Source organism: Schistocerca piceifrons, chromosome X (assembly GCF_021461385.2).
Source record: "Schistocerca piceifrons isolate TAMUIC-IGC-003096 chromosome X, iqSchPice1.1, whole genome shotgun sequence".
Taxonomy (NCBI): domain Eukaryota; kingdom Metazoa; phylum Arthropoda; class Insecta; order Orthoptera; family Acrididae; genus Schistocerca; species Schistocerca piceifrons.
Genome location: NC_060149.1, coordinates 668,642,151 through 668,648,787, shown reverse-complemented (window position 1 = coordinate 668,648,787; position 6,637 = coordinate 668,642,151).

The following is a 6,637-nucleotide window of genomic DNA, read 5'->3' as shown; positions in this document are numbered from 1 at the left end:
TTTGTTTTTGGGTGTACAGTTAGAATTCGTTGAGTGCTATACTGACATCACATGTCTATGTCTCTAGAGGCACATGTGATCACCTAACCACCATGGCTGGCATGATGACATATCACTGCGAATACAGTGCTGAGAGAGATGTTTGCAAAGCAGCTCACAGCTCGCGCTATAGAAATTTGTTCGAATGCTTCCCAGAATAGCACAGTGTGCATTATTTCTAGTGATCCTAATGGGGCTGAGAGCTTCATCTGGCCCTGCATGCGTTTACCTGCCAAGTGTAGCTGATGCATCATTGTAAAATGTTTGCGTAGCAACTCACCATCGCAGGCACATCTAAAACGTTCTCAATGTTATACTGCCGTCATAATGGCTATGTAAATAAGACCCAAGTTGACCTCTCAGAAATTATAACATGTCACATAAATAGTTAATGGTCGCGTTTTTAGGAGCTTTCGTGATTTCTCAGCTTGTCTACATGGAAATTCTTGTTCTAACAGAACCTGTTTACGAAAATAGCCCTGAATAACACCCCATACCTTCCTCCAGATGGCCCTAACGTGGCACCCTGTCAATCACGTGTTACCCCTCCTGGAAAACGTTAAGTCCTGCTGTCAACAAACATATCCTAAACGCAAACGTTCTGACCACTATGTACAGGCTCCTACATCCCTGCACAAAGGATGCCTTGTGAATGAATGGAGCATTATGATGACTCATACTGAATTTAGCCCCCAAATTACTGATGCTGCCGATGTGGAAGCACGGTCCACCTTTTTCTTTCTGCAGACGAGACTTTCAGCAGCAAACCAATTATGTACAGTTTGCCATTTTGCACTGAAAGTTAAACCCTGCATAGTGGCCTACAGATCTTCAAATGCGGGAAGACCTTTACTCAACTACACAGCTGTCACTGAGGATGGAAGTTTGAATATTAGAGTGTGAATCCGATCTCCAACCCAGTATTATATCCCTGCACAACATGTCAATGTAGTAAACATACAATTCATAGCCTGCTCCATACAAAATCGCTCCTTTTACATAATTCATATAGCTATCGACCACCAGACACTTGTACATACACCGCGAAGACAGACAGCATAAGCATATGCATCGTATATGCTCCTCGCAGCACAAGATATTTTCCCACAAGGTTGGGTGTTCATCTACCACAACCGATGGTCACAAGTCATCCGCCGAAAACGCGTGATCAGAGTGCACTCAGCGGACCGAAGTCACTCTCAGAACTATTGTACAAAGTTGGGTTCATTTACCCTTGGAACAAAGTGTTTCTGGCACTGACCTGCTTGCTTGCTTTCTACATCCCTCTCCAGACTCTGGGATTACAAGAACACACGTATTTTCACATGTTTTGCCAGAAATTATTCCATTTACACGATACTTCTCGATATCATGTACATAGCAATATCGCTTGCATAGCAATATCGTTGGCACAGTATGATTCCGAAGATATAGACTAGAAATTGTTTCTCTCGAAACCCGAAACATAAGGGAGGTGGAGCGTCCTGTAAACCATTGAGTAACTACAAATTTTTCCCGTCTGCGGAGACCTTTACGTGAGAAGTCGACAAATTAGACAAAACACATATTTCCACTCGCGAATACCGATGTCGGTGATTTCAGATCACCCCCATAATTCACAAAGTCAACTGATGTGTTTCTCATGTCTAGAGAATCAGCAAAGGTGTCTTCCACTCATCTTTCACCTGCTAGATGCAGATACCAGAATCGATGTTCCCTCAACTAAATGAAGGCGCGACACATGCAGACGCAGTCAACTGGACAATTTACATGGGAAGGAATAATGGTCCAGCGCAAACACATGTCTATGTTGAATCTTCTCAATTTTCCACATGATCACGAAAGCTGTCCAACATATACTAAGTACAGGGCTATTACAAATGATTGAAGCGATTTCATAAATTCACTGTAGCTCCATTCATTGACATATGGTCACGACACACTACAGATACGTAGAAAAACTCATAAAGTTTTGTTCGGCTGAAGCCGCACTTCAGGTTTCTGCGCCAGAGCGCTCGAGAGCGCAGTGAGACAAAATGGCGACAGGAGCCGAGAAAGCATATGTCGTGCTTGAAATGCACTCACATCAGTCAGTCATACCAGTGCAACGACACTTCAGGACGAAGTTCAACAATGATCCATTCGGCGATGGTATGCGCAGTTTAAAGCTTCTGGATACCTCTGTAAGGGGAAATCAACGGGTCGGCCTGCAGTGAGCGAAGAAACGGTTGAACGCTTGCGGGCTAGTTTCACGTGTAGCCCGCGGAAGTCGACGAATAAAGCAAGCAGGGAGCTAAACATACCACAGCCGATGGTCAGGAAAATCTTACGGAAAAGGCTAAAGCAGAAGCCTTACCGTTTACGATTGCTACAAGCCCTGACACCCGATGACAACGTCAAACGGTTTGAATTTTCGGTGCGGTTGCAACAGCTCATGGAAGAGGATGCGTTCAGTATGAAACTTGTTTTCAGTGATGAAGCAACATTTTTTCTTAATGGTGAAGTGAACAGACACAATGTGCGAATCTGGGCGGTAGAGAATCCTCACGCATTCGTGCAGCAAATTCGCAATTCACCAAAAGTTAACGTGTTTTGTGAAATCTCACGGTTTAAAGTTTACGGCCCCTTTTTCTTCTGCGAAAAAAACGTTACAGGACACGTGTATCTGGACATGCTGGAAAATTGGCTCATGCCACAACTGGAAACCGACAGCGCCGACTTCATCTTTCAACAGGATGGTGCTCCACCACACTTCCATCATGATGTTCGGCATTTCTTAAACAGGAGATTGGAAAACCGATGAATCGGTCGTGGTGGAGATCATGATCAGCAATTCATGTCATGGCCTCCACGCTCTCCCGACTTAACCCCATGCAATTTCTTTCTGTGGGGTTATGTGAAAGATTCAGTGTTTAAATCTCCTCTACCAAGAAACGTGCCAAAACTGCGAGCTCGCATCAACAATGCTTTCGAACTCATTGATGGGGACATGCTGCGCCGAGTGTGGGAGGAACTTGATTATCGGTTTGATGTCTGCCGAATCACTAAAGGGGCACATATCGAACATTTGTGAATGCCTAAAAAAACGTTTTGAGTTTTTGTATGTGTGTGCAAAGCATTGTGAAAATATCTCAAATAATAAAGTTATTGTAGAGCTGTGAAATCGCTTCAATCATTTGTAATAACCCTGTATTAGTTCGCTATTCGACCGTCTGGAGGACGACACAGATAAGTTAGCTACATTCCCTCATCCCAACAGGCCTTTCCACTCGGACAGCTCCCGCCGTTAGCAGGAAACATGAATCATTCCCGCCACAGGCCACAGTTGCCAAGCGCCATGCACCCCTAGACACAATTGTCCTAGGAAACCGGCCACTTACAAGTTTGATTGCTGTACTTACAATTAAATATTACGATTGTGGTCTCAATTCGACATTCGACAATGAGAGAAGTATCACAAATACAGCCTGCTGGTGGCTGTGGCGCTGGAAATCGAAATATCTCTACCATTCTTATGACTTCACATAATTTTCACTTTGCTATCACAGTATTCTATGTCAAACACATATCTTGCCTTTCGACTGGACGTAGTCATTTCCTTTGCACATGTCAGAACACACATACATACTTCATAAGCCTGATGCTCAAGGTGAACCTATCACACATCCCCTACTACTAAGTATAATACTTGGCCAATAGCTGATACGAAATAATACTGACCGAAAATCAGCGATGGGTGGACATGTCTCATATGTTGTTCTTGTGAGTGGTACCACTGTATTAGAAAGAGAGGTGTGATCATCTTACAAACTGCCATATGTTTTAAAAAAACACGATCTCAACGACTGTATTACAAACACAGTAGGTCTTGGTTCAACAGATCTACACAAGTATTCGTGTTAAAAGCTATACTGACTTTATAAATCGAGGTATGGCATTACCTATGAATGAAGTGGCTTTTGCAGACAAATACCATGACACTGAATATAGACGATGATCACTGGAGTGTACATTATCAGACCAACAGTGCCGTTACATGCAGCCGACGATGCAAACTCGTGATAAAATCACTGAATTTTGAAAGTGATTCGGCTAAGGAACATGTTATGAACCTGGTATTTGCAAATCCCTCATGCCACTGCTAGATATTTCTCCAGTATCTGTAACGCATTTTGTCTCGATGCCACGTCAGAGGTTCTGTGATACATCCACTAGGTTATAGGCGAAGGTTGATTGTGAAAGATCACAAACAGTAGATGGTGTGCTGACTGAGGTTGTAAGAAATTTACATGGGCTTTTGAGAACTCTAATAATACTCCAGTAGAAATGATGTCTGTGATTTGGAATCAAGTCTTTCCATTTAACCACGTACCTGCATTGTACCTGGTGGAGAAGTCCTTTAATGGTTACAGCCACTAGTGAATCGTATTTCTGGCACTCTCATATCTCGATATGAGTCACCTTACTCGAACCTGTCAGCTATAGTAAAATTTTAGACAGTCCCTAAGCCTCTTGCAACTGCCCCCATTTCTGCAGCTTTGCGCATGCGATCATTCCAGTTTAAGTAGGAACTGAGCAGATGTCTGAGAGAGCTGTATCTACCACCTTCTGCAAGTCATGTAGAAACAGAGGGACCTGAGTTAGTGTGAGAGGACCGAGTTTTGACCATTCGGTGGACATGGGATCATGTTCTCTTGGCTCCTCCAACAGTGCATCATGTATAAAGTCAGCGCCAAACAAAGCCTGCTTCTGTGACACAAGGTGGTATAAAAGACAGTATGGGAACTGGGGTAAGGACGAGGATTTTGCCACTCAATTGTGGTGCGTCCCCAAACTACATACAGATACTTTAGTCTGAAGCAGATTCGCATCCCGCAGACTCCATTCGAGCTCCATCCCCCTGGAGCTCCACCATTCATAAAAACCACTCGTTTCTTGTTCTTTTTAACCATCTGCTATTACAACGCTTTAAAATCTGTTACTATTCACCGATAAGTGGTGCTAACCTCCTTCACATGGGCACATCTGGTAAAATCTTGTGCGCTTGGATGGAAGAGGACTCAGCAAGGTCCGTTCATTCAAGTGACACGGAATGTAGCAGTCTACTTCTGGTCAGCTGCAGATTAAATCAGTAATGGTGCAGCAGGGTGGGTTGGTGAAAAACAGAGCAAGGGGTCTTTCAGTCCCTAATTTTATATTAAGACTGCGAGAATACTCTGTGACTCCCATCCACATAAAGATAGATCGCAAATTATACACTATGCTTGAGGTGCTAGGAAAGTGTAGAGGTGCTGTCTGGTATACTTTGATGATGTATATGTTCGAGAATTAACAATGAATGGATGTACTGCACAGTCATCTATTTACATTTGCAATGATACTCGTAAAGTAGAGAAGGGGCAGTTTAGCGATGATATTGAAATTGGGAAACAGGCTATCGCAGCATTGGTCGATGATCAAATAGCTGTAAAGTTCCCATCTCGAAAAACATGCTCAGCTACTGTCGATTTTGCGATGTGTCCTAAGCGACAGTTTGTTTTATGTTCGGCTAAGCGGGTTTTCACACTTCTTTTCGTTGTTCCAATATATACTTGTCCACATCTGCATGGAATTTTGTATACCCCAGGTGTTGCTAGGGGGTGCTGGGCGTCTTTTGCAGTTCTTAAATATTCCTTAATTTTCTTGGTGGGTGTGAAGATTGTTTCGATCCCATACATGGCCAGAACTTTCCCGATACGGTCCGTGACTTTATTAATGAACAGTAGGAAAACTTCTCCAGTAGGTGATCCTTGTTGCTCTGGTCTTCTGGATTCTTTTCTTCTTTGATGGAGGGCTCGATCAATTTCCTTGCTGACCCTAAGTGATTTAGTTCATCTTGTAAGTAAGCTGGCTCGCAGATTTTGTTGGTTCTGTCCACCAAGGTTTTCATGACACCTCTTTTTTGCCCAGGATGATGGTTAGATTCCTTGTGGAGGTATCGATCCGTGTGAGTGTTCTTTCTGTGGCCCAGTGTCCCATCCATCCGTTTAATTACCGACACATCCAGGAAATTGAGTTGACCGTTGCTCTCTTTCGCCATTGTAAACTGTACCTTCGGGTTAATACTGTTCAGATGCACCAAGAAGACATCCAACTCTTCTTCACCATGAGTTCACAGTACAAATGTGTCATCAACATAGCGGTACCATTTAGCTATGTAGCCTATCGCGATTGCGGTTTATCGTATCGCGACACTGCTACTCGCGTTGGTCGAGTTCCAATGACTGTTAGCAGAATATGGAATTGGTGGGTTCAGGAGGGTAATACGGAACGCTGTACTGGATCCCAACGGCCTCATATCACTAGCAGTCGAGATGACAGGCATCTTATCCGCATGGCTGTAAAGGATCGTGCAGCCACGTCTCGATCCCTGAGTCAACAGATGGGGACGTTTGCAAGACAACAACCATCTGCACGAACAGTTCGGCGACGTTTGCAGCAGCATGGACTATCAGCTCGGAGACCATGGCTCGGAGACGCTGCATCACAGACAGGAGCGCCTGCGATGGTGTCCTCAACGACGAACCTGGGTGCACGAATGGCAAAACGTCATTTTTTC